The following is a 27,384-nucleotide window of genomic DNA, read 5'->3' on the forward strand; positions in this document are numbered from 1 at the left end:
GCGCTGATGGAAGCTATCTGGCAAGGGAAGAAGTCCTGCTTCAGATAGGGCTGCCAGCATCCATGTGCTAGAGGCAGCCCTACCACTGTGGTAGCTTTCTTTGTGGTAGGGTGCCCAAGAGATTTAGGAGCTGAGTAGAAAACTATGAGCATGTCCACAGTGCTCTGCCTGTCTTCTGAAGACTGGATTTAAGTGAAGCTCACAGCCTAAACCACTGATTTTGGAGGAGCTGAGGAGTGTTCCTTTAGTCCCCTTTGTGTGAGGCTCAGTGTGGTGGTGGAGTACAGTTCTCATCAGGATGAGTATATTAAAAGTAGCAACAGAGAGATGGATTTGAAAATAAAAACAATTCAGTGCAACAGCAGCAGCAGCAGAGAGAGCAACAATCCCTTGAGAGATGGACTTAAATAACCACTCTGTTGTATACTAAGTTGGACTCTTAGTAAGAAGAAAACAAAAGGAGAAATTTTATTCAAACAATAAAATCATCATCATCATCATCATCATCATCATCATCATCATCAATCACCTTGAAGGAAATGGTAAATGAAAGCTGGAAGAAGCTTGACCATCTTTCTCAAGCTAATAAAATAATCTGGTTCCTATTGCTCATATCTGATTAACATTGTGTCTAATTGTCATGCTGGTTGCAATTCCATTGCCAGCATAATTCTGAAGCATTTTTTTTTTTTTTTTTGGTAAAAATTTATCCTCATGTGAGTCTTGGTTTGTACAGTACTCACTGGGAAGTGTAAATTTTTAAACCAATGTTATACAGAGTAATTAGCTAAACCATGAGAATAAACACTGGCAACATATAGGGCCCAAACTTGTCAACATTTCACTTTTATTAGTGTAAACACTCATGGCATGTTCTGTATGGGTGTATTTTTAGTGGGGCTGCTCATTCATCTCTTGATGGGGATGTAGGCAATGGTGATGGGGAGACTTGGAACCAGACTGGGACCTGGGGGAATTACACTCTTCTCTATTGCTTCTGTCATAGGGAATAGGTAGGGGGAGGTAGCATTGTAACACAGTCCACAAGTACTGTGCTTTTGTTGTCTGTCTGAGGAATATAATTGATTATAACTGATTAGCACAGGCCCTTGTACTTAGTTTATCCCCAACATTGACATGGCTGTCTGCTGTGGATTAAGCTGCAAAATATGACTCACAAGATGCTGATAACTTGAGAGAAATGAAAGGCACTGTGTCCCTTCTATAATCTACTGTTTATTCTTCACATTTTTTTCAGTATAGGGATACCAGGATTGCATTCACTGGGCTGTGCCCAGTTCTTCTGCACTGAGAGCAATGGGAAACAGCTAGGTGTCTCTCTGCACTTTCAGGTAGTTCAGTGCTTTAAAAATCTGATCCCTGTGTGCTTTGTGTCTATATCCTTATCTTAAGATCAGCCTAACTGACTTGGAAGCAGGTGAAAATTTTACTAAAAATACTATCTGGCCTGTTTCTAAGAATAAGTTAGAAAATATAGACAAAAAGGGTACTCTAGGTCTGTGCCTTTCAAGCTTACATTTGTCAGGGGAGCATCTAATACAGCCATACGGAAAACTGGATCCTGCAGATGGGACATCTACATGGGACAGTCTGCACCCACACAGTTCAGGGAGCCTTGGCACTTCAGGCAAGCTGTTCCCAAGCCTTGGTATTTGGAGATCTGGACAAAGTGGTTGCAATGCCATGGCATCATGTCATCCCTTATACCCTTACTGATACATCCTTCTCTTTTGGTTTTACTGATAAAATTAATGAGAAGGAAAAATTCTCAAGGAAAGGAAGCAAATTCCACAACCCTGCTTAAAAATAACACCAAGGTTTGAACCCAAAATGATGGCAAAGTCACATTTTTAGCTGTGCCTGTGTCCCGGATTCACCCTGTTGAACGAGAAAGTAGTACTGTCACTTCTGATTCCCTCCTCGCTGTTGCCCTGGCAGTGTCCAGGGTGGGAACAGTTGCATGCATCCACTGCCACGTTTCTTCCGTGGCTGTGTCACGTTTCTCTGGCTGCTCCTCAAAGGGCTTGTTTGTCCCTAAACTCCTTGGCCTGCCCCAGCCCCAGTCTCTGGTATTGGACACGAACCTTGCTGGCAGGGCACATCCTGGCGGCCTTTTCCGTAGGGTCCTCTGAGTGACAGACAGACCTGTGGCTCCCCAGCCGCTGCCCTTCGTCCTGTCCCTGAGCGCCTCCCGTGAACTCCCACAGAAGGACTCTGAACACAGCCGAGCAGCGTGATGTGTCTTGGCATCCCTGCCTAGGCCTCTTCAAAATGTGCTTCCCCTTGTTCACAGCAATCAGGCCATTTCTGATGATGGTTCAGCAATGCCTCCCAGGCAAGTGAGGGCATGATCAGTCCTTCTTCTCCAAATTTTGTTCTGAGTGAGTCAGATAAGTCATCTAGGCAAGGAGAGGCTCTGCAAGTCAGGGTACAGCAATGGCTTGCAGTGTTCATGTGTTCACAGCCCTCATGGCTGTGCTTGGAGAGGGAAAAGCGGTTCTGGAGCCACGCACCCAAGCAGCCTCTGTGCTGTTGGGATGCAGAGAGGCATAGCCACCACCCCATAGCTTGTGGAGCATAAGGTGGCCAAGCTCTGTAATCATTCCTGTTTCCTTTCCAGTGTGTCCCCCAAGAAATCAGCTAGATGGCCCCAGTGATGTCAGGGGGGTCTTCCTGACTTCCAAGACTTTGCTACTTTTTGGGTTTACCGAAAACTGAGTGATACAAATATTTGTTCTCTTTTAGATACGGCTATCTAGATCTCTCTGTGTTGGTCTAGTGTTATAGTCCAGTGCTTCTGGCCCTCAGACTTTTGACATCTTGGGGCTAGGAGATAGGCAGGTTCTGAATTTAGAGATTTTTAAGGGTCTCTGGACTGTAAAAGTAGAACTGCCGTTGTATCTGGCTGTACCTTCTAAAACAGTGCTGATATGTGGAGATGCAGCAACGTGCTAGTAACAGGATGAAAAAATCCAGAAGCAACTCCTCTGCCAGCTACCATGAACTGGCTATTCTAAAAAAGGGAATTTTTCTTTCCATTGTTTTTTGGTGTTTCAGTCAATCAATTGATATTTCAACAGGAATCCTGTTAAGACTGGGATTTATTTCATTGTCTGTTAAGCACAGGCCAGGATATTTTATGAAAACAAACCAGGGAAAAAAGGAAGACATTTTCCATGATTATTTGCATTTGATGCAGCGGAAGACACACATATATTATTCTCTCCTAAAATAAACAAATAAAAAAGATCCTCCAGCAAGGCATTTTGCATAGTGATTGGGCAAAGGTTTTAAGTGGTTAAGTGTCCATCCAGCATGATATTTGATTAACCCCAGCCATGGCTCAGCATGCCGCTCATCCTTGTGACATTAGAATAATACATCTTACACAGGAGAACTGATAAACTTCACCTGTGCTGGGGCTTACAAACACAGAAGCAGTTTTCCTGGGAAATGCCTGGCCCACAGCCACCACTCAGATGACGTACCCTAAAGCAGTCTCTATTTGGGCAGGTCTTGTTAGCAGGGAAAGGCCTTGCGGTCAGGCTGTCTGGGTTGTGGGGCAAAGAGCAGCGCTGAATGGAGCAAGCAGGAACTTCTGCTGTTTCACTTGTCAGTAGAGCAGTTTCAGTAGGAGCAAAAGCTGAGTGCTGTGCCTTCACAGTGCCCAACACCTCTGCTGTGGACTTGAAAGACAGTGTGGTGTTAGTCCTTTAGTGAGAGGGGAATCGAAGCACCAAACTTGTTAAAGGACATTGTTCAAGGCCAAACATCCCACCCCACACGGTACTGGAGAGAAATGCAAGCCTCTTGCCTTTCAAACTCTTGTGTAAATAATTTTTCTCTACTCCCCCCTGTAGAATGATGTAGGGTTTCCAGTGTACTGGAGGAAATAAGCATGGTATACACATACAGAATATAAGTAAGACATGAAACAGTTTGCACTAGGGTGTTACTTTTCAGGAAACAAACTACAAGTGCCTTTTAAATGGTTTTTTAGATTATTAAGAACAAAGAAGGATTTGTCCTGTATCCATGGATGGAAACATGAATAATATTTGCTTTAATTAAATCCCACTAACATGCCAGTCTTGTGTGCTTGTATTGCTGGCATCAGGAGGTAGACTATAGTCATAAACTCACTGTTCAAGACATGCAGAACTTAAATATAAGGATATTGCAAATGCAGTAGGTGAGAATAGATGTTTCCCATTCAACTTCTAATTCCTGCTTGAGGTGTGAATTTGAAGTGCCTAAATGGTGGTGGTAGGTTTTTCTTTAGTCCCGTTTCCCTTTTAAAAGAAGATCCATTTCAAATGAGATTGTAAATTCTCCTGTGTTTAATCCCAAAATTCATCAAGTAGCAAAAGAAACTAAGAATATGCATGGAAAGAGGTACCACCTGTGAGACTCGTGTGAACTGAAGCGTTGAAGCACTGGTGGTTGGTGCTGCTGAAGGCAAGGGTCCAGCCTTGTGGTCAGTGTCAGAGCTGCCCTGGCAAGAGCTGCAGGTGAGGAGCCTCCTGCACACCGACTGAAGTGGAGCTCCCTTTGGGAAAGGCTGGCATGGCATTTGACCGCCTCAGCTCTCCCCTGTGCAAGCTGTGGTTCAGATTGTCTGTGATGGTCTCCTAACTCTTTTTATCTCTCACAGAGTCTCTTTGCAGAGCATGTGAAACCTTCAATTTATGCAGCCGAGGCTGACCCTTCCTGCCTGCAGCAGCCACCACTGCCATTCCCCAGGCCCGTTTGCTTCCTGAGCTACAATGGATGCTTTATTAGCGACAGGATAAATTAAAAAGCCTGCACAACCCAGTGAAAGCCTGCATTTGGCACTTCCTCTGCTGCAGCAGGCAGCTCTGTCTTGCCTCTGCTCTGCCCCGCTGATGGGGCGATATCCCCTCGGTCCCAGTGCAAGAGAGTCAAACCTGGCTGCAGCTACAATCCCGTCACCACAAGTAAGCACAGTGGGAATCAAGGGGAAAAACCCTGAGAGTTAACTCCACAGCATCATCATAAAAAGTATATGTGCACAAGGGGCTGTTCTCTTCACTGTGTTTATGTGGCTCCCCTTTTTGTGCTAACAGCAGCAATGTTCCTATGTCCTGTGGTGGGAACAAGCCTCTTAGTGAATAATATAGTGTTAAGTCCTGGGTAACCCATTAAAATGCCAGTAAAACCAGCGCAATGAGATTAACTGTGGCAGCTCCAACTTGTGACCAAGCTACTTTTAATAATATAAAATCTTAAAATCTGTTGTTCCTTCCCGTGTATAGGCAAACTGTATTTTGCACTTTTAAGTCAGAACATGCTTTAGTGAAATCCCTTTTTTTTTTTTTTATTTTTTTTTTTAGAACTCAATCCTCTCCCCTGTCCCCTCAGAAGGATAGTAAAAATGAAAGCTCAAAGTTTCAGGGAAATCAAGACACTTGCATTTCAATTTGCAATAGAGACCCTCATACCATACTTTGAAGGCTGGGTGTTTGATGTAAACCAAGAGAAACTCTGTCCAGGTGTGCTTGTACACGTGGTACCCACAAATACCACATGCTTATTAATCTGGGCTCTCAGCAATATCTAGATAAACAGAGAGTTTAGGAACCATAAGAAAAGGCCATGGGATCAGGAGAAGGCCCTTTTAATTCCACTTCTCTGCTTTTCCATCCTTCTTCCTTCTCCCCCATTCCCTGCTTCTGTAGCAACAAACCTAGGTGTCTGTGGAACTCATTTACATGCTTTGCTTCCATTGCCTACTCCCCTAATTTATTCCATATGTTTATTGCGCTTTGTGTGCAATACTCGTGCCTGTGTTCCCCGTTTGCTTATAATTTCCTAATTTTTCAGGTTCTACCTCTTGTGGGTTAGTTTGTTCTTAAGGTTTTTTTTTTTTGCTGTTTTTTTTAACCTGCTCACACATGTGTGATCTCTGTGAAATTTCTGCTCGAAGCCAAGGCAGCAGCATTCACCAGTGCTACTTGGAGCCTTGGCAAAGCAGAGCTCTTGAAGCAGTGCCTTGTTCAGAGGTGCTACCATGAGAGTGCAGACAGGATGGGACCTACTGGGAGATTCAATTAATATGACTGCTTCAGCGAGTCAGCACTCCCCTTCTCCTCTGCTGAAGAATGGGCCCATAAGGAGAGGAAATATCAAGACACCTCTCAGTATGTGGCTTGGCTTAACAAAATGCACAGCAGTTCCAATCGACAGAAGAATGCTTGGAGTCTGAGAGTGTAATTTTGAGCCAAAGGTTTGTTTTCAAAAGATTTAACTGTGCTGTTTGCAAGAAAAACATAATACTTCCCATTGCTGCAGTTCTTTTATGCCTTGATACTCATCAATGAATTTTTGTTTATGGGCAGGGACTGGGCATTATCTGTTCTACATCTTGTGGATACCCCTCAAACCAGACACATTGATGGAGACCCAGCAAGCATGAACTTCACAAGACTTTCAAATGCTTGGGCATCTAGATGCCCTGGGGGAGTGTTGCCTGAGCAGAACCTTTTGGACTTTCAATGAAACTCACAGCTTTGCGCCCCTGCCCAAAATCTGGTGATTTCAGAAGTCTTAGACAGAAGCATGGGAATGCAGTGGGTGATCATGGGCACCCTGCAACAGAAACAACTTTGGGTGTTCTGCCCACCTCTGGCAAGGCATGAGCTGCCCATGAGGCTGGTGAGAGCGTCGATGGACTGCAGGGAGGGATACAAGTCTGTGGCTCTCACACCTGGCTTGAACTGCTGAGCTCCCTCACAAGCCTGAGAGGCAAAGAGCTGCTGCTGAGTTTACTTAGCAGGTAACTCATGGCTGGTAAAAGAATATACATTTGTTTTGGATTTATTTTTAAACTCTGGTAAAACAAGCAGTAAGTTTAGAGTGCATGCATTCAACTATGGGGGCATATTAGCCAAATAATAGTTAGTTTCTTAGATATAATCCCTCTTTTTCTTCCCAATGACGCAAGAGTACAAATCTTGGTGGGTTTTTTTTGTATGTCATCTTCAGTGACTCTTCTTTCCAAAAGAATGGAGATGATTGCTTCAGTGATGGCCTAATTCTTTATTCAGAAACACTTAATATTGTCCTTAGCTTTAAACTTGGGAATTATCTGTTTGATTGAGGGGTCAGACCCATGGATTCTACATGTACTTGCATACCATCACTTGTTACTGTGTTGGGTAACCTCTTCACAGAGGTCTCTCATGTCTGTATTTGTATCTACATCTCTCTCAAGACATATATCTATTGTGTGTCACTCCCAAAGATGCAGTATTGCGCAGATGTAGATAAATTCATAGCCACAGACACACACATATAAAACTAAAATATACAAGTACACTTTGTGGGAGAATTCTGACTGTAAAGTCTTACAGAAACCTAGATCTCCTTAAATGTGTCTCCCAAGGCATATTCTGTGGATTAATATCCACTTCACTGTTTTTGACTGCCCTGCAGTGCAGGTGCCCTTAGCAGTGAAGCAAAATTACACCAGGCTCAGTTCCCTCTGAGCAGGACTTTGCCTTCCTTAGCTGCAGTAGTGATGAGAGATGAGGGCCAGTGACCAGTGCACCACATGCTGGTACTGGCATTCTCTGGTGGTTGCACAACCCACTTCATGTCTTTTTATCTCACACTACTCACAGGTATTGGGTACTAGACTTCTCAAATACAGATTCTCCTGGAATTATTAACAGAAGTCATTACTGGCAAGCTTGTACCAAAACAAGATATTGATTTCTGACATTGCACCTATTCCACCTTCTTGATTCTTTAGAGAAACTGTGGAACTGAGTAACATAATCCTTTCTGGAAAAAAAAGTAGGAGAGGTGGGTAGAGAGGATTGCTACCCCCCCCTTTGCTCCCTCTTGATTCCTGAAGCTTCAGCCAGCCAGCAGCGTGGTGGTAACATCTCAGGTTGCCTGGCCAGGTGAAAAGCATAGGGGAGGAGGGATGGCACCTATAGGGAAAGTGAGACTTGGCTCTGGGAGGAGAGAAGGGAGAGACAGCAGGGAAGAGGTGCCTGAGGTGCATCTGAGCACCACCAAATTGCTGGAGGTGGGAGAAATCGCACAGGTGAGATACCAGTCCTGCAGAAGTCCAGGAAAGTTTTCTCTCTTCCTTGTTTGGAGCCAGAGTCCTGCTCCTTGCTTTCAATACAACCAAACACTTATATTTAGATATATTCTTACCTAGCATGGAAATGTATCCTCCTCAGCCATTGCTATGGGGCTGCTGTTGAAAACAGTCTCCAGGGCACTACTGTGAGTTCAGTTCAGGGATGGCATCTCTGTAATACTCCTGTTGCCTCTGACTTGAGCTTAAATGCCTGTGAGGAGACAGGAGGTGTTTTGTGTTCACCTTGATGCCATCCTTGTCCTTTCAGTACATGATGGCAGCTCCCATCAGGGGTGTCCTGTGTGCCTGAGTACTCATTCTTGGGGGTGTTTTTTGTTAAAAGGGGCCCAAGGAGAGCATGCATGGGAAAGCAAATGCCATGGTTGTGTAAGACACAGGGAGAAATGTGCTTTCCTGGGTACTGGAAAGGTGTGAGGTGTTTTTGTGGAGTGCAGGTTGCTTTCGCGAAGCCAGCGGGAATTGGCCTGGTTCCATTCCACACAAGACTACAAATTTTGGCTGGGCCCCTGCCACCCACCACTCCTCACAGCTGGTGTTACACATCTGCCTGTTGTATCTCAACACCTGCTCTTCCATTTTTGGGAGCAGAGGCCAGAAGAGTGAGGCTCTCCCTCCTGCCATCCTGCCCTTTTCCTGGGGCAGGACATGCTGCCTGGGCTGCACAGGGGCACAGGCCATTGCCCCGTGAGAAACAGCCTGCTCTGACCACTGTTCCTGCCTCAGCTCCCCAAAGTTTTCACTCAGTTCCACATGCAAAGGTCATCTACACCTTATGGAGGCAGCCAGACCAGCTCTCTCTTCCCTTCTCAGCCCCCACGGGGGACCACTGAAACCCACTGTTACAATTTTTTGTAGCCCTGTAGAGTTTTGCTGATCTGAGCAGGTGAAAATTTGACCTGCTGTTCAGATATTTGTCTGCAAACCCACCTTGATAATTTTTCCTATGTTTCATTAAATGTGTCAAATTGAAGCTAAGGTTTTCACCCTTCTGATTTTTTAACAGTTACTGATTTTAACATGTTTGGTTTGCCAGCTTGAAAAAAAAAAAATCAACAGAAGGATTACATTTCAGTGGCACAACACCCTAATCCTCAGGCAAATGATTTGTCCAAGCTTAATATGAACTACTTAGGATGTATTGTTTGATGTAAACACTAGTTCTAATAAAATGGTGCCTGAGGTACAGTTCTTCAACTTGTAATACCCTATTTGCGTTGGCCTGTACACATTGGATTTGAAACCATTATGATAAAATATATCCTCTTTAGCCTGATAAAAAAAAAATCAAAAAAATCAACAGAAATCCACAGCAGAGGGCCTACTCTCTAAGGAAGGAAACTGAAAGCAGCAAGGAGCCTCCTGTGTGCACTGCAAGTGGTGTCAACCAGAATTATGCCCCATCACTCATGGGGTGCATCTAGGGCAGAAATCAGCTCTCTATGGGCAGCACATCAGTCTTGGTCTGTTCTTGAGCATCCTGAGGAAAGAGGCTTTCCTGCCCCACACCTCCAAACTGATATTCTGGAGTCCACCTGAAGTCCTTCCCAGGTTTTTCCTGAGTCACCACACCTATTTGAAATTATCTATATCTGGCAATACAAATATGCTCCAGGTGTGACCAAGGGTCTTACTAAAATGCTGGATTCTAAAGAATCAGTTAGAGGAGCTGGACGACTATCTAGGGAGGGGTTGAGGGCACAGGGGCAGAAACACAGCACAGCAGGAATCCCTCCACAAGCCCAGCCCCGCCCGGGAGCAGCCAGCTTAGCACCAGCAGGAAAAAACCTCCGGCATGTCAAGACGTTACATTTGTCTTACCACTCCATTAATACACCAGTGACAGAAAGTCACTGCCAGAGACCTCCCCTGCTGCTTGTACTACCTGGGCTCCTGTGAAAGATTTCCACAGAAATATGAGGAAACCCTTGGTTCTGGCAGCGTTATGGCAGAGTGGAGCTCCACTGCTGCCTGAGTGCTTTTTGTGAGAGGGTAAATACCAACATTTTGGGCAGGCTTCCTTGTTCTCACCCAGCCTTCACTTGTTGAAAATAATGTTGCCTTATGTCATTTTTTAAAGATCTTTTACTAAACAGGCAAACAAAGGTAATAAACAGGGCAAAGATATCAAAGATATCCCTTTCATGGAGATTCTCTGTAGCAGAAATGGAGTGAAAAATGATTTAAAGAAAAGAGGAAGTGAGGAAATGCCTGGGGACATACCCATGTACAAGGAGGAAAAAAAACTTGCAGGCACAGATGTTAGAGACCAAGTGTGCTTATTATTAGCTTGCACAATATTTTGAGTTGCTCCCTATTAAACACAAGTAGTGAATGCTTTAGTCAAGAAAATACAGAGCTGGACTTCACATGACTGCGTGGTAGAAATTCCCAAATTACACAAATGTCCTTCTGCAAGCTCTGGACATTTTTCCTCCCCTGGTTGGAGGGCAGCTCTGCTCAGCTGTGGGGGTCTCTCCTGTTGCTGCTTGTGTTGCACTTCTGCTCCCACACCCAGTGGGCTGTTCCTCACCAGAGCTAGCCTGGATGTCGATAGCTGCTTTTATGACTTTCTTGGATGAACCTTTTCCTTCATTGTATATGTGTTGGGTTGACCCTGGCTGGCTGCAGGTGCCCATCAAGCTGCTCTATCACTCCTCTCCTCATCTGTCCAGGTGAAAGAAAATACAGTGAAAGGCTTCTGGGTTGAGACAAGGGCAGGCAGAGATCACTCACCAATTACTGTCACGGGCAAAACAGACTCGACTTGGAAAAATTAATTTAATTTTTTACCAATCAAATCAGAGTAGCATAATGAGAACTCTTCTTTCGAGGCTTAACTTCACTCCTGATTTTCTCTGCCTCCTCCCCACAGCAGCACAGGAGAATGGGAAATGAGGGTTGTGGTCAGACTGTGGCCACACTGTGGTCTCTGCCACTTCTTCCTCCTCAGGGGCAGAACTTCTCCAAATCTTCCCTTGCTCCAGCATGGGGTCTCTCCCCCAAACTTTGCCATGCAAGCCCAATAGAGGCAATCTCAAAGCACCCAGCAAGCAGGACCTTTTGACACTGCCAGAATAGCTCCTCCATGCCTGGACATGCCCAGCCAAGTAAGAAGGGAGCCAGGGCATCCCAGAGAAGGGTGCTGAGCCAAGTCATGGAGGCTGGGAGAGAACAGGTTAAAGTTGCAGCTGTTCTGATGCCATTGGGAAGCAATCACTCTGGTTCCCAAATAAGCTTTCCATCTGCAGTGAAGTGCATTTAAGGATAGGGATGTTGCTTCCACTTTAATAAAGATAACCCTGCACCACAGGGCCAACAGACAGCTCTGTCTTTCTGGGCTCCCCTTTCCCTCTCAACATTTCTCATGTCTCTTGTACTGCATAGTGAGCAACACAGGACCCACATTTTTACTCGTTAGGGAGTGGACTGTGCCTTTCAGCCTCTTTGAAGGCAAAGCTGAGAGTTATTCCAACCTGCCTTGCAGTCTGTGTGAGGCACCAGTGGTGAGGGATGAGGGGACTTTGCTTGCACAGAGGTCTCAAGTTGGATGGAGGAGGAGCAGTACCTTGCAGATTTGTGACAATTCTGTTTTTCCCCAGGAGAAGCATTAATTGTGCACGGAGAAAGTGTTCAGCTTTCTTGCTCAGTGCCTTGAGCTGGCTCATGGGACAATTTCATGAAAGTGGAACATAATCAGATATTCCAGTGTCCTGGGCTCAGCATCTACTGTCACCTACAGCAGGCCATGACAGGCTGGGTAAATTAGCTGAGGCTTTGTATAGAGGACAGTAAGAAAAGCCACCCAATGCTTCTGGTTGTCCTTGCACCTGATCCCACGTTAAAAGAGACCTGACTTGTCCTACTTGTCCTGACTGAAGTGTGTGGATGGACAGAGTTGAAAAAAGAGAAGGAAAGAACTAATATTTTCCCTTGCTTTAGGCCTACCCTTATGGAAGCTGCACAGATTTCTGTCAGGAAGGGGCTGTGGAGAGGAAAAAAAGCAATTGGCATCCATTTTTCCCCTCATCTCTGGAGCTTGGCTTCACAATCAGGCTTCCAGTGAAAATAGAAAAGGGTGTGAAAATTCAAGAAGCAACAACAACAACAGATGACAGGTTTCTACCCTTTCCCCAGAAGATATCACTCAAGTCACAACTTGTACCTGATGCTGCTCTTGGCTTCCAATTTTGCCTGTTGCAGCTACTCATAAACAAGCCTTTTTGGAGGTCCCTTTTCCAATCATGTGGTGTGACCAGTTATTTGTTGGTTTTGGGAGAAATCTGGCAGAGTGTTTTGGGAAGGTGACCAGGCATCAGGACTTTCTAAGGTGTTGGGGGACACCGTGTCCCAGCTCCAGCATGGTGACAGGAGCTGTCATTGCTGCTGCTCAAGGTCACCAGACCCACAGAACCTGGGCACCCTCAGAACCAACCTGGGCAGCACCACCAGGCTCAGCCCCAAATCCCTGCCTAGGTGGCCTGGGGAACTGCACACACTGATGGCCATGCAGCTGCTGCCACCACTTCTAGCTCCAGCCCCACATGCCCACAGCTGGAGGTGGCACTCCTGAGCCTGTCGCCAAGCCCGCTGTGACCTGGGGCGCTTCGCAGTCTCTGCATTTCCGCTTAGTCACTTTAAAAACCAGCACAGCAATGCTTAGCCCCAAACCTAGCAGGGAATTACACACGGAGGCTGATCAGATAACAACTGTGCCTTCCACTCTGGGAGCAGGGGCTGAAATTATACCATGTAATTATAATGTAGTTAACCTGTGACTGTGCTTTATATAATTTTTTTTTCCCTCCAAGCCAATTATTACTAAAACTGTAAACTCAGTATGACTGAGTTGTTTATCACTGCCCTGAGAGGAAATCATCATTTGGCTTCACACTCCTCAGAAGCCAGGTACACTACTTACCTTATATTTACACTGTCATTTAGATAACATTATTATTAATTCTGCTATTTTTCCGGTGTTAGCACAATATTGTTGGTATTAATATCACTTAATTCAGGTCCTCAGTTCCTTAGGAGTAATCACAGCCCTTGGTTATTATTAAGTTTGCAACTGGGTAATAAGCAGTTTGTCCCAGCAAAATAATGGTCTTTATGGCAAGGTGGCAATAGACTGGGGGAGCCTCACCCGCTAGACAAAGCCAGCTGAAAAATACTCCCCTGGGCTTAATGAGCTTTGAATCTGGCTCCCTGCGAGTAAAAAGAGCCAGAAGGGAGCACAGGATCTACAGCCTTGCCATGACCAAGGCTTTAGGAGCTGCAGACGGGGTTGCTGGTGTCACCTGTGATTGTGGCCAACACGTTTCAGCAGAGCTGAGTCCCAGTGAGGGGCTGATAGCAACTACAGGGGGACTTTGCTACTGCTAATTTATGCAATGGAGGGTAGGAAAAGGGAAAGCAAAGTGTGCTGTCAGGGCTGTTGGTGGCTCCTGAAAGGGCATCCCTGGCACCAAAGCAGCAAATCTGAGTCAGCATGATGGGCTGATGTGTGTGCTCCTGTCACATGCAGGGCCTGTGTATGTTCACGTGGAGCAGCAAATGCTGAGGTGGAAAACTAGGGTTGGGCACTGGAATGAAAGTATGGCTTGATCCTTAAAAATATTTCTCATGGATTATCCTCTGAATCTGCTCTTTGACATATTATTTATCTGCAGAGGTGTAAACTTCACTCTGGTCCTGCAGGAGTTTCTGTGGAGTATTTCTCTCATGGATGACTTAAAAAGTGACAGCATGTTACTGGGGATCCTCGAAGTTCCAAAGCAAGGATACCAGCATGTCTCCAACTGGAACATGCTAGGAGGTATGGCTGTACATTCAGAAATGGTACACTGCAATTTATCCCCCAGGTGACCTGAGAAGTGCTGCTGCCTTCACTTCATTCCCCCTTCTTTTTTTGACTCCTTGGTCTGCAGAGAAAGGGGTCTGCTGCCAGCTAAAGAATCTTCAGCAAAAGTTTCTGAAAACACTATTTCTTGCTAATTCATGTTTTTCCAGCCTTTCTAACCATAATATTTTTCCCCACAAGCAACTCCACCTGAAATCTCACGCAATAAATCACAGATACTCTTTCCTCTATGCCATCAGATACAACAACACGCTTTTCTATTCTGTGCTGTTAAAAACCTACTTATTTTTCTCTCAGTAACTATTTGCTTGCCCATGCTTTGTCGTACAGAAACCAGCTTTGGCTTCAGTACCATTTTCACTCCAAAATACCCAGAGTGAGCACAGGGTTCTGTGCAGGGTTTATTAATAAAACACCCCTCTCCCATCACTGTGCTGACTCCTTGCAAACCCAGCAGTGGGCAGAATGTGATCAAGGAAGATGCATTGATAGATGCATCTTACCAGAAAGCTTCCACATAATTAACAACATTTGCAGCCTTAAGTTAGAGTGTACTTTAGGGGCACCGTGTGTCTATTGCTTTCTGCTCTTCACATGAATTCAAGTGATTCTAACTGGGCTGACACTCAGTATTAAAACGTCACCAATAATAAAAAAGAGTGGTGTGTGGTTTTTTGGGTTTTTTTGGTAAGGATTGTATGCATGGCGGTGTGTTAGGTTGGGCTTTTTTGTTTGGTTTCTTTTTCACGTGTGGAGAAGGAACATACTGTCATGCTGCTGTCAGCCAAATTGTCCCATTTCTTTGTTTATGGGCACACAGCTTCTGTGTGCTTACACCTCTGGCAGCACAAGAAGTAGAGGCCAAATCATTGTCCTCTGACTCAGGATGGCAAGCTGTGACTTTCACAAGTAGGCATCTTGCAGCCAAGAAATGTTACTTCTGTGAGCAGCTCCTCTTCGTGGTGTGGGCAGAGGAGGCACGGACAACCTGGCCTACTGCAAATGTTACCGAAAAGCCTCGTTGCTTTGGAGCCAGAGAGATCCAGCAGCTGCCTCAGCCTCTGCCGGGTTACACTGCCTACGCTGAGCTCATTAAGGAAATATCGATCAGGCAGAAGTTTGGGCAGTGTTTGATGCAGCTCGCTTCCTTTGAAGCCTCACAGACCTCGAACAGATTGCTGGAGCAGCAGAGGAGAGCATGCGCACGCACACACGAGAGAGAGAGGGAAACCAAACGCGCTGAATTGAGAAATCCTGCCAAAAAAATCTCTGGGTCGAGTTTGGGCTGAGGATGCGAGCATCAGATAAAAATAGCGAGTCACAGGGCTGAGGAGAGAGCGCAGGGCTCCGCTCTCGCCCGGGGCCGCGCATGCCCCCTGAGCCGGGCGAGGCGAGGGGAGCCCGGCAGCCTCCTCCGGCAGAAGGCTGGAGCGAAGGAGGGCTGCCTTTGATGTATGAGCTTTGGCTTGCCATTGTGAGTCACCCCAGAAGTAGCTGTAGGCAAAACAAAAATCTTTTGTGATTAATTAGAAAAACTGGACAATTATGAATTGACTGCACGCAGCCAGCTCACGGTAATATAAATAGTAATGAAGCCGGCTGGATGTGATGAACACGCTGTGTTTATGCGAGATGGAAGAAGAAAGGATCCGATTTAGGTGGTGTCAGTTTAAATAACGTAATTTCTGCTCTCTGACTCTTTGTTCGGTCTTTACCCAGGATTAGATCTGAAACTTTAAAACTGAGTTTTAGTTGTCTTATCTAAATGTCTGGTTGTTCTTTTGATGTCTGCCCGAAACATATGCTTCTCTTCAGTGACCATCTAAAATTATTATGTTACAATGAATGAATAAGTCTAGCAGTGCTGTAAGTGGTGTGCAGTTATTGTTGCTCCTTTGTGTTTGTCAGTAGCCCTTGCACAGGGTCTGACAGGCTCCATCCATGCACAGGGACGGAGAATTACTTGAATTCCCCTGGTTTTTGATAGTTTTCAGAAGGGGGGGGGGGGCGAGAAAAAAGATCTATACGCGTCTCTCTGAAGCACAATGGATAATTACATTCGCAATGTTCTACATCACTCTTCATTTAGCTGCCACCTAATTAAAAAAATATATCGGCGATCGGGTGACGTCAGGGCCAGAATTGGCCGCCGCTGTCCGGGGCGCGGCTCGCCCCGCGCTGCCAGCAGGAGGGACCGGACCGCGGTGCGCCTGGTCCGGGGCGCCCTGCCCGCTGCTCCCCTTCAGCCTGCCGGAACAAATTCCTCCCTGCCTGCGGGGCCCGAGCAGCGTGCCGTCCCGTCACACGTCGTGACAATTGCGAAATCGCGACAGCGGGTTAAATCGCAACCCGCCCTCCCTCCACCTCGCCACCCCCACCGCCCCCCGCCGCCAAGGGAGGAGCAGCCCATCGCTCTCCCGAGCCCGGGCAGGGTTTGTTCCCCGAGGGACGAGCACCCGCTGCTTCCCGGGGCCGGTGCCCGCGCCCAGCGCCCTCCCCGCCCGGCCCCGCTTTGTTCTCCGGGGCCGCCGGAGGAGTCGCCAGCGCCGCCGCCCGCCCTCCAGGGGAGCCGGACCCTGTCGCGACACGCTCCCGACTCCTCCCCGCCGGCACGGGAGCCGCCCGGGGACCACCGCCCTCGGTACGGGAGCCCCCCGGCAGGGAGCGACCCGCCCACGGGTCCGGATCTCTCTCTGAAGGGAGAAATGGGGCAAGGAAGGGAGCAGCATCCGCACGGGGCAGCTCCTAGCGCGGTCCAGAGTGCCCGCACCCGGCCCCGTGTGCCACCTTCACACCTGAAATTTCGTGGCCGTTTTGTTTCATAGGGGAGATTTTAATCCGATTATTCCATACATCCAGACTGAAAGCCTGCCTGGTGCGAATGTACCTATGAATGTGTTTCTGGAGAGGGCTCCTGCAGGAAACCTGCTCCACTCTTCCCGCTCAAGGAGTAAGGGTAGTGATGTGCACGTGGCGTTTAATTAGCACTGTAATCCTGCAAATATACACCACTGTAAGGTGAAGGCATGTCTCTGCTTTAATCTGCTGCACTTTTGTAGCCTCTGAGACAAAGAGCAACCATTCGGTGGGGCAGGTGTGAGGGGCAAGGTGATAATAAACATTACTTTACGATTGCTATCGATCTTCCAGGAGATACTGTTGACAGAAGGTGGAGATAACATCATGCCAAACAGCGAATGGCTCATGATGCTATTAAGTATTCTCAGATAGAATCGTGAATTTTTTTACACTTTGGATGCTGCCTGCATTAGTGGAGCACTGATTAAAAGCTTTGAGTACAGCTGCAAACTGCTGCAAATAATAGTACAAGCACTGTGGGCCTCACCCAGTGGAGTGTCCCACACACATGCAGAGATATGCAGGGCCTATCATGGACTTACTCATTCAGACTAGGCTGTATTTTTTTGCTGATATATTAGCTCTAATGTCAAATTTAATGAAACTGCAGCTTCCCACACCGTTAGTGAAATGCTCTAGCCTCTCAAGGTCTTAATTGTGAACATGTTTAAACGTTTACAGAGGCACAGCCTCAAATTTTGGCTGAAGAATCACCTTGCCATCAAGACTCCTTTTGAATTCCATCTGGAAGGGCAGGGTAACAAGGACAGCACTATTAACCACATTACCTTTTCTCACATCTCTAGCAACTCATCTAGCCTAAAAGAAAAGCTGGGTCTTTATCCTGAAAATCCTCCATGCACAAAATTTTCATTGCAGTCAATGATATCTGACTTAGCAATTGATTTTCTCATTATTGTTCCCATGTCAATTATTTCCCCAGTCTGAGTCTCAGTATATCTGCATTGCAATGAGGAGTCTGACCTCAGTACAAGTACTGTGTGTTAGTTTTTAATCTAGTGAGCTGGAGTCCCTGACTGCTAAGGCATGTGGCAGTGAGGGCATCAGCCTCCCCGTTACCTGCCCTGCACCTACTGGGGTTCTCATTTCTCTTTGCATGTTGTGTTCTGATTACAAGCATGGGCAGTCCCCACACAGTTCATGTGTTGGGTTTTGGGTGCGTTCCCCTGTCTGGATCCCTCTAAAAGCTTCCCCCCCTCCCCTGCAACACCTATGGCTGCACTTCCTGCAGGACTCTGTGCTCACTGTGTCCCTCTGCTCATCCTTCCCAGAATGACTCAATTCCTCAGAAATCTCCAGGCAAATAAGTCAAAGTGATTCACAAGGCAGTTGGTGTTTCTGTGGTACAGCAGGTGCAGACTCTCTTCAGTCTGTGTGTCTCATGTTGGTGACGTGGCTGATGCGAAGACACTGTCCCTCTGTCACTGCATGGGATGTGCTTGCCCAGAAGTGAGCCAGATCCAATTCCATGCCATTATTCTTACTTTTTAGAGTCCTTTCTCTAAAAAAAAAAACACATATATTTTGCTTTTCATTACATCATATGTCAAATAATAAGGAAGTCCTTTAAAATAATAGTAATTGGAAGTTAAATTCTCTGGTTGCTGATGACTATTGCTGACCCTTTTACCTGGAAATGATGCAAGAACTTTTTCAGGCTTTGGAACATTGCACTGCCACTTCTGCCACCTGTGCTGAAATTTTTCACCAGGCTTTGGAGGATGCCACTCTTTACAGCTTTCATAGAGAGGAGCTTTGCTAAGCTTGTGCCCTGAGCTCCTGCTGATGGGCCTGGGAGAGGAGGACTAAGTCCTTTCCATAAGGCAGAGGTCAGTGTCTTTATTTCATTGACTGCTATTTAACCATAGCCCTGAAAGAGGAAAAAAGAAATTGAAAGCAAACATGATAAAACAGCAGCAACCTACCTCCTACTGCCCCCCAAACACATATTCAAATGCATGCATGTATTGTGCATGTGGGCATGGGGAGGAGGAGGAGAAGACCAGAAACCCCTTGATGCCAAGAGGCTGTTGAGCTGCACAGGGCTTGGATTAGCAACCATGTCCTGAGCAACTCTTGGGACTTTCCCATTGTGCTCCTACGTTTCTCATCTCCAGCATTTGTTCAGCAGCACCTGGCATCTGTGTCAGTTTCACATTTTGTTTTTTTGTTTTCAGTAGCGGAGAGAGCACGTGCTGCTTTCTGCCAGCGCAAGAACCACGCCAACTGCTTTTGGATGTCCTCAAGGTACAGCCAGCAGCTCCAGGTCTTCCTGCAGGCCTTCCTGTAATGCAGGCTCCTCATATTTGACTTTGGCACAGACACAATATTCGTACGTGTGTCAGGTTCCCAAATACTTGCTGAAATCTCTTTTATTTAGATAGCAGCTATTTGGCAAGTTTGGATGTTGCTCTTGTCCTGGCATAACCTTCTTCTGTAACTATACCTCAGAATTAATTATATTTGCTCAAGAAGTTGGCAGGATTATGATCTGCCTTCTGCCTATTTGCCCCAAACTAGTGAGCCTAATAAAATGTTGTGAGGTGTGTTATATTGTAACAATAACAAATACCAACCTTTTTACTCAACTAAGACTTTTTGTTATCAAGTCCTTTATCACTTGCCATCTGCCAGGCTGTTTGACATTGCATGGTGCAGACTGGGCATGGTGTTCCTGAGTGAATTTCAAAGGTAATTTGGTCAAATGAACTGCTTATAAACTACAGTAGTTGTTTCTAACTTAAGTGAAAATGCATGTAAAGAAACTAGGATTTATAATTGGTTAATCCAATGGCATGTGCTGTGCAACACCTTATCAATACACTCAAAACTGAGTCAGAGGAAGATAGCAAATAAGAGTGACCTTTCTGGTTTAAATCACATAGGTATCCATCTGTCAGGTACCAAGCACTTTCAGGGATATCTTGCTGTTTTTCTGATTCTGTTGGATGTTGCTCCTGCTATTTATTACAGAGTCACTTGGATACCTTATCTCATCTCTGGTGGGTGCTCCTCTATCTACAAAGGAACGTTTCCAGCTCTGTTCTTGTGCTTCAGCTGAACACTGAAGGCTCTGACTAAGATTACTGACTGTTTTAGGATGATGTGCTATTCAGTGTCTTTATCTTCTGTTATCCAAAGAAAAGTGCTTATCTGGAGGTACCTAGACCCTGTGTATTGGCTGCTCATCCAGGAGCTCTGCTTTCAAAATCAGGCTGGGTCAGGTTTTGAGTTTGCCTCAACAAAGGTGCAAGTCGACTTTGGTTCAAATAGGACATGAGGAAATGCAGGGCAAACATTTGCTTTGTATTAGTCTTTTGAAATTCCTTCCTCCCTTTATATTGATCATGAGCTCATTTTGCAATTTGCTGGACAGATTTGTGCAGTTTGGCCAGAATATGATAAATAGCATCTTTAATATGATTTCTGATTTGTAGTGCTATATGGACTCACTCATTTTCACCATGATTTATTTCTACCCATATTCATGAATGCAAGAGTTTCATTAGCAAGCTATTTTTTTTTCTCTTTTACCAATTTTCAATTGGAGTCCTGTTGTGTCTTGCTGACAAACAAACTTCAAAAACCAGGTGAGGTTTCATAACATTCTTTGTTGCTCACCAGTTGTTTCATTAGGGGGTGTTTCTGATACTCTTTTGCTTAATTCCCAGAAGCTTTTCACTTGCCAGGCATCCTAGTGGCAGTCTGAATTATCCCAGAAACTTCTGAATAGAGAACTTAACTGAATCCAATTACAGGATGAATTTGCTTAGGTATGTTAACCTGCCTGAGAATGTATAGGAGACTGCCTTGTTTTGGTATCTTTCCATTATATAACCTAAAATCCTGCCAACCAAATTTCTTTTCCACTTAATACCTCTTTTGTAAGTTAATGGCCTAATTTAGCTTTTCCTCTCCTTATGTTTTCAATTCCACATTCATGCTTGTTCCTTTTTCTACACTTTGTGACTATTTTTGACCTCAATTCAAAGGATCATCCAAAATTGTGTCAGCTCATGTGAAACCTCTCATTCCTGAAACTTCATGTTTCTATACTTAGTCTGAAAATCCTTTACCTTGGCTGAATATAGTTTGCTATATAATTTAGAACAGTAGGGATATAGTCTCTAAGTGTTATTCCAATGCAAATAATCATAGTTATCACTTTGCCCATCTCCAAAAGGAAGCCACTTGCCCTCCTACCATACCTACCATAAAGAATAGAAGCAATAGTGTGTTTTTCCCTGTGGCACATCAGATTGGCTTGAAGCCATTTCCTGGCCTCCAGAAGTGGCAGCATTCCTCTTTAGTGCAGCCTGGGCATGGGATCTACCAGTTCTAGATAGATGGATGGATGCAAATGGTTTAATTTGGCCTACTTTTCCCCAAAATTAGCTTGTTCTGGATACAAGGCCAGAATGGGTAGAGAGACCAGGAACTAATCATGCCTCCAGTCTCCTGGTATGGGGCAAGATGAGAGATTATGTTTTGTCCAAACTGTGGGTGAAGAACCCACAGCAGCAGGGACCAACGTTCTAGAGGGAGGCAATTCTTTCTGGCTGACATTGATATTTAGATCATCCAAACTTCTTTCCATTGAGTCCACCCAAAAAGTGGGAAGTGGTGCCCTGAACTTTGCAACAGAAGTGCTGGTTTTGCCTGGAATAGAGTTAACTTTCTTCACATTATCAAGTATAGAAGTGTGCTTTGGATTTGTGCTGAGCACAGGGCTGGTAACACAGGGATGTTTTCATTACTGCTGGGCAGGGTTGCACTGTGGCAGGGCCTTTTCTGCTCCTCCCCAGTGTGGAGACTGGAGGTGCACTAGGAGCAGTCATGGGATCCAGAGCATCCTATTTCAGTCTAGGTTAGTATTACCATGTTTTGGGAGCATTTCCTAGTCCCTCATCTGAGTGAACTCCCATGCCCTATTATGCCCTTGGATCAGTGCTGGTAGGAATAGTTCCATAAAACTGATTTAATTTGGTGGTAGTTTCTATAGGGCTTGAAGGTGGTGTCAGGAATGTGTTTTGCTAGCACAAAAGGCAATTAAACGCAATCAGTTGGGAACTTTCTAGAGGGAGGTGGTCATGCCAGTGGAGGTGAAGCTGATACAATTCTTGCATTCACTAAACACAGCAAAAGATAAGAAGGAAATGTATTTTGTTTTCTGCCTTCTGTGTGGTTATGAAGAGGCAACCACAATGTGCACTATATGAAACTGAAGAATGAAACAAAACAAAAAAGTCCAAAGCAGTCCTCTACAATGACTGAATTGTAAAAAGGATGCTCCTTTTCATTACATTACATAAAGGAAAACAATTAAGGCTGGGATTCTTTCCAATGCAGGATACCTACACTTTTTCCAGTGTCCTTCCTTCCCACAGCACCTTTGGTATAGCCTCCAGGAGTAAGGAGTGTCATAGTTGTGACATTGCAAAGATGTCTCCCATTTAGAAGACAAATTTATGAATTAGGGCACTTATTCTAGGCCTTGAATAAACTGTTTTTTGTTTTTTTTTCACTCTGCTCTGCCTCAGGATCTTCATGTGCCTCTCAGTGACTTGGACATTTTTGGTGAGGAGGACGTGCCTAACTCCCATTACCTGTGAAATGTGTACTCTCAAATACCTCACTGAGCTGCCTGGAGACAACTGAAATCTGAAGGCACTCAAGGACATGTTTGGGTACAGCTGCTACAGGCTGGACACCTCGGTGCATGCAAGGTAGTGCTGCAGGAGGGCTCAGAGCAGCCCCTGGACTAAGCCAGGGGACTGCGCAATAAGAAGAACAAAACTGAAAAAGACAAAAGCCAAAACCAAGCAGCAACAAAAAATAAATAGGGCATAACTGGTTGCCTTATTTAATTTGTGGGTCTTACCAGAAGCAGTCCATGTTGCCTTCTCTGTCTGCAAAACAAGATAACGTTAGGACTTGCACCAGTGTCAATCAAAAGGTTGCAAAATACAAATACTAGATGCCTCAGAGAGATGGCCCACGTAGTATGTACACCCTGTTATGTCATGCTTTATTTTGTCTGTAAAAAAAAGGAGGACTCAAACCATTGTTCACAAATTGGCAGTCACATCACTCATTTGTGTGGTGTCGTTAAATCCAAAAGTTACCCCACAAGTGGGCCTGGCCCAATGTTTTTGAACAAATTTATTAATGATGCCTGACAGGCTGTCTATGTCTGGGGATGTTCAGTTATTTGTCAGAAAATTAAATGTACAGCTGTATCACCTCTGTGAAAAGAATACAGAAAAGTACATCTAAAAGGAACCATAAAAACCACAAAAATCAATATTGCAGGGGTAATGGCATGTTTGCTAATACTCTGTTGCTGAGAAAATTTGGCTTTTTTTTTAAATGAAAACTAATTTCTTGTTGTTTGTTTAAGAGTTAACTAAACCCAGTTGAGTTGCCTTTTGTTTTAGTTGATAAGATTGAAACCCGTCAAGAAAATTATATGTGAGTTTTTATTGCTTAATTTGCTTCTCCCCTTATTCCATAGAAATGTTGTAACTCCATGAGTGGCACTTCCTCCAAGGAAGACAAAGATAATTTTGCCCTGGAGTAGCCTCCAGCCTAGTGAAGATTCCAGCCCCAGCTGCATTGGCTCCTTCCACTCCCAGTGCTCAAGTGCCACTGGCTTTGGTGGGAACGAGGGGGGATTTCAGGGACCCTAAGGAGCCATGTCCCCATCCCTAACAGGGTGAGAAACACCAACAGTATAGTTGATCCAGAGGAGGTTATTGTCTGCATGTTTGCCACCTGAGGGTAGATGCTGACACTACCTAATCCCACAGAAATCTCCTGGAGATACAGTGGGTTTCTAAAGCAGTGGACAAAGCACGGTTGCTTCTGGTTAAATAGAAGAGGCCAATGTGTAGGGCTTTTACTGCCTCAATTTCCCAAGGAATTTCTAATGAGTTAGAGTTAGCTCTAGTGTTTAAAAGTAAAATATGGTTATGGCTCTCAAATGCAAGCTACATTTAACAACCATATATTGATTTTTTTTCCTGTGTAATTTTATTTCTGTGAACATTTCTGTTTTCTTAATTAGTAGCCTTTTAAAGAGAGATTTAACATCTTCATTATCAGAGGGTAACTTATGAAACAGCTGTATGGAGAGAAAGGGAGAGACAGAGAGGGTGGGGGGCAAAAAAAAAAGCATTGGTGAAAGGCTTCCAATCTGTACTTCAAGGGAATGTGTGTATGCACATGCACGTGCCTGCACAAGCACACAGACAAGCTGACCCTGACGTTACAATTAAGACAAAATAGCAGTGGCAAAGCTGGTGACAAAACTCAGCAATTTCCAATTGCACAGTCACCCTGTAACGGGAAGAACTGTTTACCCCATGTTCCTTATTAAACTGAAGTATTTTATTTAATGAGCATGACTCATGCAAGGTGTTCCCATAAATCATCAGCTGGTTTACAAACTCAATAACTAGGCTTCCTGCTATAACTAGGCTGTGCACACCTTAAATTATTAACACGCCAGGGCCTTAAGGCAGATCTTTGATGATGATGATATAAACACTGTGAGGACAAGGTGCTCTCTCAGCAAAAGATTATTGACTCTAATTACCATTTACCACAGGAAAAAGAAAAGAAAAGACAATAAAATATGAGGGAGAATTTAAATCTCAGATTTAATTTTATGAGGAGTTTTAAACTCCCAAACTTTTTGTTGTTGTTTTTGCTGCTGCTGCTGCTGTCGGCTGCTGCTGTTGCATGATACTCTGTAGTTGGCTGATCTTGAAAGCATGACAATTGTTAAGCAGAAAAGAAACAAAAAAATAAAGCATGAGAGAATGTTCAGTTGATGCAATGTACATTCTTTGAAATGGATGGAAAAAGGCCAGAGGGAACAGAAAATGATAATACATTGGAAAGAATCCCAGCCTTAATTGTTTTCATGTATGTAATGTAATAAAAAGGTTAAAGCACTAATATGCCTGACTACAGTCATTTGGTATGAAAACCAGAACTGCAGGTCAGGCTTTAAAAAAAGGAACTGTATACTATTATTATAGGCTTCAATTTTACCCAACCCTCATTATAAGCATTCTGGAAGTAATGGTCCAGGGGTTGAAATGCACTTATTTCTGTCCAGGTGAAAGAGCAGAGACAGTCCCACGTACAGTGCACTTTTAATTTCTGTGAGTGCAAACTGCATTAGAGAGTGGCACAGTGAGAACACTGAAACCAGATTCAGCATAGTCACATCCTAAGTAACAAATGAAAATAAAGCATGCCTTTCACTACAAAGAGGAAATTACTTTCATTTTAAAGATGTGTTTACAATGTTGTTGCTTTTTCAACCTAATTTTTGAACCTGTGTTTTTATTAATGCAAACAGCAACTTCTTGCATTTTTAATGATCTTTCCATGCTGTCAGATCCCAAAGGTACTTGGCAGATGGTACGACAAGGGCTCGCTTTCTACCCGTTGCTGAAATAAACCATTTGAGGTTGAAATAAGGCTATCATCCTGCCTTATTATGATAATAGGATCATGTCTGTAACTCTACTGGGAAGAATTTTCTCCTTCCCATCTCCAAGGCATCAAAATCTTCCAATTTCTTAATTTTTATTATTTTACCTCTGAGTTATTTGTGGGTGGAAACAATGGTATCCCTAAAGTCACTAATAAGTTAATCTGATAGTACTTGGCAGCTACTAATGAAGAGACTTTTTGTGGACTCATTCTGTGACTTACACATGAGAGGGAAATTGAGGCCAAACTGTGCAAAAATGAAGGTGATATATTATTATTTCTCCTCAAAAAGGGTTAGAGCTGTGATTAATTTTTCCTTTTAAAAACTGGCACCTCCATCAGTACCAGTGGGTTGCCGCTGGAATGCTGGTTCAATATTAAGTCTTAGGGACATACAGCATGTAGAGAGTCACTGATACCATATTCTGCCAGATTAAAGCTTTCCTTGGAGGTCCTCTGTCCAAGCTCTCATCAGTCCCACTCCTACTTAACATGTGATATATGGCGCAGTCTGAACCAAAGGTTGTAAGCTACAGGCAAACAACCTGTGTTTCACTGTGGAAAGCTTTAAAGTACTGGTGCTGCTTCAATTGTTCTAGCAAGAGATGTTGCTGTGTGGAAATACAAATGTGTCTTGTTGAGAACATTCTCCCTCAGTATTGCACAAGACAGAGAGATAAGTGCATGATGCATGATATCCAGCAATAGTGGATCCTTAGGTTTATGTGTGCCATTTCATCTGGATGTTAGCATCCTACATTCATATCAGGACTGAGAAAAATGAGTTTCATGCAGGGCTTTCACACTCTTTGAGGTTTATTGCCCCAACAATGAATGGGAGATTTACATGAGTAACTCTTGTTAATATTACTGGGAGTTAGGAAAGCTACAGAGCGCACATTGTGTATAAAACATATATAAAAATAAAAAGCTGTGCATGGACACGTATGTGTCAGAGAGATGAAGTAAAAAGAGAAAGATAACTAAAAGTATTCACATATAATAAAGAAAAAAAATTAAAAATCAACATTTCTTTGTCCCCACAAGTCCATTAACAAGGGATATGGTTAATTTTAATTATACAAGTCAGGAAATCCTGTGTTTCCATAGAAACCCATCTTTGTTCCTCTTTGTGCATGTATTTCTGCCTTATCTTTACTTGTTCCCAGAACATAAAACAACCGTATGGCACAAGTGCTCTCTAGTAATAGAAGTGAGTGCTCTTCCTTTGCACTGCCTCATGACCACACTGTAGGCTGAATATGCAAGTCTGGTCTTATGTGTGACAGATACATTTCAACAGAGTTCCTACAGAGTGAAACTGCAGGGACAGAGCTGAGAATCTGGCCCTGCCCTTGTGTTTATGGTGCTGTTGTGTGATTTACCTCACATTGTGTCACCTTGCCCACTAACGGCATCTTGAGAAAGTCGCAAAGTGACAAGAACAAGTTCTGTGTTGTGCTGCAGTAGGAGCTGTGTCAATCAGAGACAAGAAATAAGCAACTAATTATTGCCTGGCATGTACAGAAAACAGAGCTGGCTGCTGATGGAGCTGCCACAGTTGCTGTAAGCACAGGGAGGGAGTGAAGGGTAGCAAGTTGTGTGAGGGCAGTTGAAGAAAAGTTGATTTCCAGGTGTGTTCTGGACCACTTGTGTCAGCAATTTATTTACACAAGAAAAGGCTGAAAGACATGATTGCGGCAGAAATTCCTACTCAGGTCTGCACAGGCAGACACTAAGTAAATTTCTAAACTTCATCTGTGCTTTAGCACTATCCCCTTCCTGCTGCTGGATGACCTACCACATATTGACTTGGTTTTGTGTTCGTGGCTGCTTCCATGACTGCTCAGGTTGGAGGGGGAAGAAGGCTCATGTTTCCTCATGTTCAGCATATTATCTCCTTCCCAAGCCTCTCCATAAAACATGCACCTGCCAACTCTTCCCCCAAACCTGAGACTATTACCTCTGAAAGATGTAG

Source organism: Agelaius tricolor, unplaced genomic scaffold (assembly GCF_023055355.1).
Source record: "Agelaius tricolor isolate 1412-34295 unplaced genomic scaffold, bAgeTri1.0.p SCAF_2, whole genome shotgun sequence".
In the NCBI taxonomy this organism is placed as follows: Eukaryota; Metazoa; Chordata; class Aves; order Passeriformes; family Icteridae; genus Agelaius; species Agelaius tricolor.